This window comes from Pseudopipra pipra, chromosome 7, assembly GCF_036250125.1.
Source record: "Pseudopipra pipra isolate bDixPip1 chromosome 7, bDixPip1.hap1, whole genome shotgun sequence".
NCBI classification, from domain to species: Eukaryota; Metazoa; Chordata; class Aves; order Passeriformes; family Pipridae; genus Pseudopipra; species Pseudopipra pipra.
The window spans coordinates 804,744-816,064 of record NC_087555.1 but is presented as its reverse complement, the minus strand read 5'-3'; the positions used below and the strand labels follow the sequence as shown (position 1 = coordinate 816,064).

At 40.9% G+C, this 11,321-nt stretch overlaps 1 long non-coding RNA gene across 1 annotated transcript; it reads left to right on the top strand.

Annotated features, from left to right (window-relative positions):
- Positions 1–1,153: 1,153 nt before the first annotated feature.
- LOC135416870 (uncharacterized) lies at positions 1,154–11,107 on the top strand. Its single transcript, XR_010431791.1, has 3 exons — positions 1,154–1,319; positions 3,635–3,726; positions 9,348–11,107. It is a non-coding gene; the product is annotated as an uncharacterized LOC135416870 (long non-coding RNA).
- Positions 11,108–11,321: the final 214 nt, after the last annotated feature.

Sequence of the window (11,321 nt, the reverse complement as noted above, 5' to 3'; positions counted from 1 at the left end):
AAACACTAAGGTGAGACAACAGGTCATTGTTTCTTCCACGATTTCAGGCTGAATCCTGTCACAGATGGGTGACATGCAACAGCAAAATCTGAAAATAACAGAAAGAGATACCATGAAAGATGGGTCTGTGAACCTAACTGTGGCCTGCAATGGCTGTGGAAATCTTCTATGGCTTACATCTTGTCCAAAGTTTTAAGGAGAGAAGGGGATTTTGGTGGGCAAATTTTTTATGAGAATTGCAAACTGACCTGTGGGAGTTTCCTCTCCAGCAGTTGGTGAACAAGGCATTGACAGACTGCATCAACGAGCAGGTTGCTGAGTATATGACAAATGAAGTGTGATGGAATCATCTGCTTCCCCAGACAATCTGTACCAACCCTAATGAACAGTAGTACAAGAAAAGAACAATAGTTGGCATGTTTATAGGAAATTTGGCTTGTTGCTACTTCTAACTGCTGTGTGGGACAGTGATTTTGTATTTTCAAGCTACAAAAATAAGCCTGAAAAGTGTAACTGCCTTAAAGACACCCGTTGCAAGCTGCACACAGACACTGTCTTTGGCCAGCATGAGAGATGGAGCCTGGACTTGCAGAGCTGTCAGTGTCCCAGTGCCAGGCATCTGCTCCTGGCCCCCAGAGACATGGTCTGGGTTTATTCACCTGGTCACTCAGTGGGGCACTTGAATGTTCTGGGCTGCAGCAGTGGGACTGCCAGGCTGAGTCACATTTGAGTTTCTCATGTCTGCAGGTCCCCTGTTTAGCAGTGAGATGTCATGCTCTCACCTATGAAAGTTGTGTATGTTTTTCTGCTAGGACTGGTGGCCCATTTAGCCTCATGTATCTTCTCTGCCACCTGTGAGGTCCATGGGATGGACTGATCACTGCATTGATCCCAGGTTTGTTCTGTATCCTGCTTTTCCATAATGGCCACTGCACACTGAGTTGCTGCCAGCAACACTTGACAACATCAGACTGTTACAAGTCTGGTTCAAGACCCTCCTTGGTAAAGCAGTGTTTCATACCGAGGTCTCCAACAGCTTGCACGACAAGGCTGCTGGCTGAAAAGGTAATCCATTATTCATTTGGGTAATATTTTGCTCAGACATGCACAGGACAGCTAAAATTTGCATGATCCTTGAATTTTTCACAGCAGTTGTGTTTCTATCAGCCAAGAAGATGACTGTGGATCAGCACATGCTGTTGCCTCACATAACTGAACAGGTCCTGAAGTTGGAGTTTCCTGCTTTCCCTAAACCCAGATGATCAGCTGGAAGGCAGCTTCCCTGCCCTGGATTTTTTGATTTAAATCAGCAAAAAAAGGTAGGTGTGAGAACATCTGTCAAGTCGTTCTGTGCCAGGCTCCTGGGAGCAATGGTGAAGTTATCCACTGGATACACAGGCAGGAGCTATGGAAAGATGGCAGAGAGGTGCTCAGGATGGGAATCTGCTCTGTCCATCTGCAGAGCACTGATCAGATATAATATGTAGTGGCTGTTGTACCAGTTGCTGATTGTTTCTGTGTGGGACAGAAACGTGCTGCCTATGGCCCGTGCCTCTCACACAGCCCCCCCTTGGCACTGCTGGAGGTAAAACACGGGGCAGCTTCTGTTGGTGAACCCCTTGTCCCAGGAATATGATCACATTCTGTGTGAGCATCCATGACCCAACTGCCAACAGACATTTTCCCAAGTATTTCTTGCTAATCACTTGCCTAATTAGATGAGCAAAATTGCTTCATTCTGCTCCCTGGTGTAAATCTGTGATAGCTTTATCAGTATCACACTGTAAACTGTAACGCTGTAATCAGCCCAGAACATATCTGCCTATTTCCTGAGCGTTTGAAGGGCCAAAATGTTACATTTTTATGTGCAGTTGGTTTGATCACTCTCACAGCCTCCTCTCTAAACAGCGTTTTATTGCAATTTTAGTTTCTCCAGACTATTTTAATTAAAATACAATGTTTTCCTTATAAAATGAAACAGTCAAGTTCATTAGTTATAGTGTCAGGGATGTTATTTGCTGACAGTTCCATGCTAGTGTTAATCCTGCAAACTCTAGACTCCTTAAAGAATAAACCATTTCAGCATACGACCATCAGATTATGAGATCTCTTTGTCCCCAGCTATCTTTTCACAGTTAGGGGAACACTCGCTCTGTCCTTTCTTTCTGCTCTGTCACCACAGCAGAAAATTGTTTCACAAGTCTTTTTAGCAGTAGATATTTGGATTCTCCAGTCTGTAATTTCCTCCCAAAATGAACAGAGATCTTAGAGATCAGAGATTAAACTCAGAGAGGAATTATATCAATAACAAAAATTATCCTATTAATTTCTTTTAATCATGTAGTTCAACTGCTTGAAACAATTATGATACCTAAACAGAACTCAGGCCACTTGGCTTACATCTTTTCTTCTCTTTCTGTTCAGTCATCTGAATTAAAGCTAGCCTTCATTTTTACCTTTTAATGGTAGTTTTATTTGTCTCACAATTTTGTGAGATGAATAATAAATCTTGGTCACTCAGAACTGTTCATGACAGAAGCTTCCCCTGTTGCTTTACCATCCCTGCATGTGCTTCCAAGCTCTGGAGATCTTTCTGACCAGGACAAGCACCTCTGGCTTGTGCTGAGCTGAGCTCCTGATGGTGCATTAGCTGTCCACAAAGGAAAAGAAAAATTTAATTTGTGTTAATGTGACAGTTCTCATATACTTGATTGTCTGGCAAGCTTCACAGAAGCAGGGATTTAGCAAAGAAACACTTAACTCTGCCTCATTTGTTGAGATACATCTATATTTTGAATTAGAAAAATATGATTAGAATGTAAATGCTAAAGGACACAAATCTTTGCCCTGTGTATCTTTGTGATTTCCCATAAAGGCTTTATGACACAGCTCTCAGTAGAGTGAATGTAGCCAGACACAATCTAACAAAATCATCCAAGAGGATATAAATAGCAACAAGAGAGATATGATCTAAGGGTTTTTTGGGTTAGTTTGGTTGGTTGGGTTTTTTTTTTTATGCAAGACCATGCACATGGTTTAAATACCTTCACAGGCTATATATAGCACAGGAGCTTCCAACTCACAGGGGTGTTTTAGTCAACAAACGGGGAAAAAACACTTTGCAGCCTGGCTGGCTTTCAGCAAGCAAATTACTCCTGAGAGACACAACTGGTTAAGCCTCAAAAACCTCAGAGGTGTCAGCTTTGACTGGCAGAGGTGTGAACCCACATTCATGTGGGCCTAACCTGTCCGAGAAGTCAGGTACAGAGTTTGTTGTGGGGGCATTGGACATATATTCTGATAATTGAGACATATGTTCTAATAATAGGGCATAATTCAGATAAGTGAGATCTCTGGGTATATGCTTTTGAGCAGGGTGACTCAGAAGTATATAGAAGTAGGTCAGTGACCAAGAAAAAGCTTGGGAGGGCATCCTGACCTCTACATTTTAAGAAATAGTAGAATAAAAAAGTGAAAGATTAAAGAGAAATGGATCAATAAGGGTAAAGCAAGCTTTTCACACTAATTCAGAAAAGAAATACATGGTTAAAAAACTATGAAAAATAATTGCCAAGCTAAGAAGTCACAATTTGAAATGCAATATATATGGTTTAAAAAATACTTTTCTTGTCAGGACATCCAGAACTTCTCCCCTGATGTCTCAGTTTTACTGAAAATGTCTCTCTCTACACATTAACCAGGCTGCCTCCATTAAAGCACAATCAGGTAAAATTCCATATCCACAAGGAAGCTTTGCATGAACCTGTAAGAGAGAACTACCTGAGTTAATCCCATAAAAACCTATAAATACTTCATAAATCACTTCCCCTTCTGAATTAAGAAAAAAAAAATCCTTTAAGGTGTACATTGTAAATCAGTTTAATCCAGTGAAGTGGTCCATTGCTGAAATGCATTTCCCAGTCCTCTTTAAAAGTAAAGTCAAAGAGCATTTTTTTCTTTCATGAACTAATTACTAACTCTGGGCACTCCTTGATGTGGTACAGATTTTGTCATTCCTAGATAGAGTTACTGAAAACTACATTGAAAGGTCATAAATTTAAATATTTATCTTTTATTATCAAATGTGTCTTATTTTTTCCCTAGGCTTTCATTTATTCCCCCATTCTAAAAACATCTTATAAAGGACTTGAGCTATAAAGAAACTCCAAGTTTTTTTCCTTAGTATGTTTTCCACCAACTCTCTGCAGTCAAGAGCTGCAAGGTTCAGGACTTTCATTCTCTTATCTCTTGCCTTATATGCATACATACAAACAAAATCTATTAACTGGCAAAAAAGAGGTCAGAAGAAATGAAAACACACTTCACACTTGTGTCTGCTTGCTTGCTTTCCTCCCCACAAAAAAAAGAAATATGAGTCATTCTACACGTCTCTGTTTGACTAAGGCAAGAATTCCCTGATTAATACAATAAAACAGGCTTTCCCAGGGGACAAAGCATCAGGCTGACAAAGTAAAAATAGAAAAGGAAATGTGGGGAATGCACAACTGGTTTCAGAACTATTCAATTATTTCAGGTCTGTGTTACAATATTTAAAATACTACAGTAATGCGCAAGAATTGCTTAGCATTCTTCTGTCTTTTAAAAGAGAAAATATTTTATGCAGCATAAAAACGCTCTCTAAGCTTGTCTTATATAGTGTTGAGTGCAAGCAAGTCCAAAATTAACAGAACAAATCTGTTCACCTATTACTGTTAGTCCTTGTGCATGCAGAGAAACTTAAAAAAAACAAAACCAAAGCATTTTTCCATTGTTACAGATATACAGAAGGAGCTGCTAGTATGAAAAGGGAATACATTCATGTGGGTTGCATGGGTATATTACATACAGCAGGTGGCCATATAGAAGCAAGGGTAGGTACTGAACAGCTGTGCACAAAAAAAAATAGCATTAATTACCTATTGGCACTGTAGAGCTAGAGGTTTGTTTCCTATAGTTGAATAATAGTTCCTTCAGCATCTTTCCAAAACACATTTACAGACTCAAACAGCTCATGATAATGAGGAAATTCCATACCTAGTTCACAATATTATCATGCAACTAAATCTGTTTGTAAAAGTTGTGAGTGCACATTAGCACTCACGTGCCACTCTGTGTTGGCACCACATATTTGCATGCCAAAAATCCACAGTGTGGCCACCACATGACCCCAAAAATCAGACAAACAAGGAGGAAGTATTTTTCTTTTGTCACTGACTGTAATGAAATTGCATACAGAACATATTTTGCCATTTGTAGGCAGCTACAGCAAAAGGACTGGATAATGGATCTTTAATATCAATTTATTGATAAAAAAAGTGAGAGCTAGTTTCTATCAGCTCTTTTATCAGAAAGCTGGCAGCATCATCTCCATTTCTGAGAGCAGAAGAAAGAAGATTCAGATGAAATTAAGTACAGTCTTTAGATGTGCAAAGCAGAAGAATAACAAGGGTGTGAGCCTGGAAAGCATCTCCCTCTATGTCCATCTTTATTTTCAACCTTCAGAAATCATAAATGTCCTCATACTGCAGTTTCATCAGAAAGAAAATCTAATTACATGAAATTTGCTTTATTTCAGAAAAAAAATATGATCTTTAGATTACAAAAGTATTGTTCCATGTTAGTTTTTTATTTTATCACCTGTTTTGTGGTCTCATATTTACAAGGTGACACTAAATACTTGTGTAACACAGCAGTTTTTAGCTGAAATGTCCCTTAAAAGAGAAAAAAAAAGTAAGATATAGCAATGTCAGAAATCTGGACATACACATACAGCTTGTGTTTATGTGTCAGAGAGTAACAGAAAATTACAGAGCACCCTCTAGAATATGCTCTAGCATATGTCCAAGTTTTGCAAGACATAAGTCCTTGCTGTATATTACCAGGATTTTCATTAAAAGATCAGATTGAATAGAGTCAACTGGTTGAGGTGGAATAGGGAAAAAAAAAAAGGAACAGGATCACATTCCAGGAACACACTTCTTAAAATTGAACTCTATTATCCTATTTTTTTCCAATACTATCTCATATAAGCCATGAACGAAAAACTGGTGCAACCTACATGTACGTACCACAATTTGTAGATTAATTTATTTAAATGTCATAGGTCTTTTAAAATAGCATTAAAATAATCTAATGGATCAAATGCTATGCAACAAATGCTATGGAGTTCATTAGCTAATTTTCTGCATTTATTGAAACAACGTGTGACTGACCAATCGCATGCTATTTTGAAAGACATTCAGTCATGATACCAGTTTTATTAGTCCTTTTGTAATTAATCACAGTAGTTCACTGAGCAAGAAAAACAGCCTGCGTTTGTTGGAAACAATCAATGACAGTCACAGGGCTGACAGTCATTTTAGTGTGCTAAATTGTGTCCCAAACCCAAGAACTACACCTGCCTCCTCTCCAGCCTTAAAACATCGCTTGGGCTCCTCAGAGTGACAAGTGAGCATGAAACACCACTGCAGAGACCAAACTAATTCAAGATAAAGAGGTAGATAACCATCAAAAAAATGCTGGTTTGTGTTGAGCAAGGGAGATCCCAATAGGATCACGAATGTCATTCTCCTCTTTCTTCAGTTTTAAAGAGTGAATGCATTTGACGCTTTAAGGAAACCAGAAATCCCTCTGGATCCAATAAATTCCAATTCAGCTTTATCTTATTAAGTAACTAATATGATCCAACCGTCCACATAAACACAAGAAGTGCTGAACACAAGCAAAATAACTCTTTGTACTGTGAGTGGTACTTTGTTTTGGACTTCGTGGTGTCTTTCTCTGCAACAGTCCATGGAGGATGTGGATTCCAATAGTTCTAAAAACCACATTAATGTGGATGTTCTGCTTTCACTCAAGGGATGTGCTACCCAGGCAATGCCAGATAATACCCTAATGGAGGTACTTATTCCTGTATCTTTTATATTAAAAAAAATATATATATTTTGATACGTAAGGTGTGCTCTATATGGACAAAAAGAAAGTAAGGCAGTAGAGTGCAGGGGAGCCCAGTTCTGCAGTAAAAACAAAGCTGTCGTGCCCTCCAAGCCTTCCTGTGATAACAGGGTTTAGGAACTTCCACCTCAACCCAAGTGAATGCTTGAAGAACTTGTCTAAGTGCTCTGAGCACAATTGTCCTGTGACAAGCACATCTCTGTCCCTAAATGTTTAGCAGGTTTGCATTAGGAGGGTTTTTCAGAGGTCTCCAGTGCAGAGGTCAATAAACTAACACAATCCCAGTTTGGAGACAAGAAATTGGAATGGTTTATTGGATTTACAACTTCATATTTAAAGGGTTTAGGGTTTACATATTTAACAGGGGGTTTACATATTCATTCTATTACAATTAGAGGGTTTCACCAGGATGTCAACCCCAGTTGACAATCTTGGGGTCTTAGGAATTACCTCATGGGAAAAATCCATTTTTACCTTTGGGGATTTTACAGGGGGGGATTAGGTATTCCCATCTACAGGGTTCAAGGGATCCAGAGAATGCACATGCAAAGAGGGGAGCACAATGGGGTTTATGCAGAGGTCTGATGAGATCAGGATGTGGCTCTCTGGCTCGGGTAGGGCATGTGATAACATCATGTAAGGAGTCTCTTCACATCCTGCTGAAGAAGGCAGGAAGAGTCCACAGAGATGAGGTCACTGAAGAGGGGTTTTCCCAGCTTCTGCAGCCCATGGCCTTCTGCAGAGACCACTCAAATTTCTTTCTGCAGATATCATACTTTGGAAGCCAACACTCCAAGAGACTTAGGATGAATTTTCAGTGAGAACACCATGAGCCATGTGGTGATTCCAGACAAGCCAATGAAGTGCAGGAGAACAAACGACAGCTTTGTCCTCAGGCAGCCAACAGGCAGGGTTTGGGCACAGCTCTACATGAATTAAGCTCTAGTGCTTCTCATCTGAGCTGGGGCAGTTATCATTCAAGTGCTGGCTGTGCCAGCTTAAATCCAGGGAAGCTGTGAGCCTTGTGCTGGCCTTCAGGTGGGACATGTGGCTTGGCTTGGTCTGGGCTGTGCAGCTCTTGTGCTCTTTTGTGCTTGCTGCCAACCAGAGGGACTCTGGAGCTGAGGATGGTTTCAGCCTTTCAGCTCGAACCACCCGCTACCAAGACTGAAAATGCAACAGATACTTTCACCCAGATTGGCTTTTTCTATGTCACATTCTTTCCTTGCTGGAAAGGTTATTTCAACATCTCACTGATTTGTTGCATTTGCTTTTTCTTACTCACCGTGCCTGCTGTTCTTAGCACAGGAAGAGCCCATTGCTTTGCTCCATTAAAAGGTTTACTGTAAGAAGGTTGAGATCACTCTCCTGAGCTGTATTAGGTGGAAAGCATTGGCTGTGTGTTTTTTGTCCCAGTATTCATTCTCTGCTGTTATTTAAGGACATATGTAGACAAATTGCTAGCCCTGAAGCCTCTTGCTAATGATTTATACACTCTGCCAGTGTAGTTAGAATACTTCTAATACAAACCTTTTTTTTTTTTTTTATTTAACCCAGCTATTCCTTACTCTGTATGCCTTATTTAACAAGTTGCATTTTTTTCAGGTAGCAAAGGTTGGCCAAGATAACAATGCATTTTAATGATTGATTTGGTAGGATAAACCAAAGAAATAATCTCTGCAGGAATTTTATCATTCCAATTGTCAGGTTTAAGGGATGTTGATCCTTTAAGAACTGTGACCATATTGCACAAGGTTTTGTTTCATCTCCTAATCCATATTTTCTTCAGTTCCACTCTCCCCCCTCCTAGGCTGCAAATGTAATGAATAGGTTTGATTTACAAATGGATAATGAGAAAGCAGAGGTCTTTCTCCTGCTGCTGTCTGCTAGTCACAGACAATTCCACATCAGTCTTTCACTCAAAACAGAACAAGCTGCAGAAAATAAGTGCTTCCATGAAAAATAAACAGGGAAACATCTGCCATGGAAAACAAGAGATGCCACTAAATAAACAAGCTTCAAAAAAGAAGCCCTCTATCCTCTTTTATCAGAGAGGTGAAACAGAGAATATTTGCATGTCTCTATAGTTAAGCTAAATTAAAGAATATGCTTTTATAAAAACTTGTCTTCCTCTTTCTGATCAAGAAAATAACATCATTTTCTAGTGTCCAGAAGTTAAAACTCTCAACCTACCACAATTAAACTCAGAAACAGTTACCTATAATATGTGAGATTCCATTCCAGTTTTACCCATGTGTTTTCTCCAGAGTCACATTTTCCACCCCAGTGAAGACAGACAGATGTGATCAAGAGTAGTCAGAGCAAGTCAAATCTGTGTAGTGATGTGACATGTCGCAGAGTACAGGTAAAAAAGAACTTTTTGCTCCTTTTAGGTTGAAATCTGTGAGACTTCCAGAAGAGGAAATTACTCCGATGGTTACACTTGCTGCATGTGGAGGAGCTGTAGAGCAAACCCAAATTGTACCAAGTCAGCAGGCACTCTAATGCTGTTACATCTGCTCTTGTTTTCTTCTTTTCGGGACAAGAGTTATAATTTATGCAAAAGGAGAGCAATCAGAAGTCCCTAGATTTGTAGAAGTAGTGTGATAAGGCAGATAAAGAATGGTCTTAAGATCCCAGATACAAACTAATGTGTATTGATTTTTAACAAAGTAAAAATTAGATGCAATGCTGTTTTTCCAGTCTTTGTTACTGCGTCTTCCTAAGGAGATAAATTTAAATTCAAGTGCGAAGATAACTCAAGTGGAGATTTCAGTTTGGTCTTGAGTAATCCAGTGTTGGGGGAATATGATGCTCTGTCGATTATTTGAAATTGAATCGATTATCTTACCAAACACACAAGGTATTATTTCATCCTAGAAGACAATACCAAAGTCAGAGGGAATGTTTATATATTGGAAATGACCTGGTTTTTAAAGTGGAAACCATTAGAGAAGAAATTGAGGTTTCCTCATAGGATTTTATGATTCAAAACAACAATTCATGCCACATAAACAAAAATGCTTCCAGCCTGAGAACATGTGTATCAGTTTTGTAGAATGATGATGCCAAAATGGCAAATGGCAATAAAGATTTAAAATAGGAATCAATCTTAAATTTTATTTTCATGTTACTAATCAGAAATTTTATAGTATGTAAATGTCATACATAATAAAAGGGAATATAAGAAATTTCAGTAGATGGATCATTCCAGAACAATGCAATTCATATAAATAGTTTGTCTCAGCTAGAAAGAATTCAGCAGCATTCTTAGAAGAATATTTGTTCCGTGTAAATCAAATTGGACACAGAGAACTCAAAACAAATTGGATGCAGAGAACTATAGCATGGCTTGCTGCATCCATCTCATTTCCCAGCACCCTGGGATCCCTGAGCACTCTCCGTGTCTGGGGCAGTGCTCAGGCTGCAGAGCTGGCAGGCGCCCAAGGGGCTGCATCCGACACGGAATCTCTCCCTGACTGCACCCACTGGCAAGTCCTGTCTAGCAAGGCTCCTTCTCCGTGTCCTCTCCTCCCAGGGTCACACGAGGCCACAGGCAGCTGGCTCAGAACGGGCTTCTGCCTCACTTGACTGCAGCAGGAAAAAAGAACGGAGAGGTCCTCTCTGGTGCCTCACTCGTGCACGAGGAACCGGCTGCTCCTTCTGCTGTCACCTCGTGGCTTTGGGGGGAAGGTCTTGTTTACATCCCTCCTTCAGCAAATTTGCAGATGACACTGAGCTGGGGGGGAGTGTTGAACAGCTGGAAGGCAGGAGGGCTCTGCAGAGGGACATGGATAGGTTGGAGAGTTGGGCTGATTCCAACGGGATGAGGTTCAACCAGGCCAAGTGTTGGGTCCTGCCCTTTGGCCACAACAACCCCCTGCAGTGCTACAGGCTGGGGCAGAGTGGCTGGAGAGCAGCCAGGCAGGAAGGGATCTGGGAGTTTGGATTGATAGGAAGCTGAACAGGAGCCAGAGTGTGCCCAGGTGGCCAAGAGGGCCAATGGATCCTGGCCTGGCTCAGGAACAGGGTGGCCAACAGGTCCAAGGAAGTGATTCCTCCCCTGGACTCAGCGCTGGTGAGGCCACCCCTGGAGTGCTGTGTCCAGTTCTGGGCCCTCAGCTCAGGAAGGACATGGAGGGGCTGGAGCAGGTCCAGGAGAAGGGCAACGAGGCTGGTGAAGGGACTGGAGCACAAGTCCTATGAGGAGAGGCTGAGGGAGCTGGGGCTGTTCAGCCTGGAGAAGAGGAGGCTCAGGGGAGACCTCCTCACTCTCTACAACTCCCTGACAGGAGGGGGGAGCCGGGGGGGTTGGTCTCTTTTCCCAGGCAACCATCAGCAAGACAAGAAGGCTTGGTCTTAAGCTG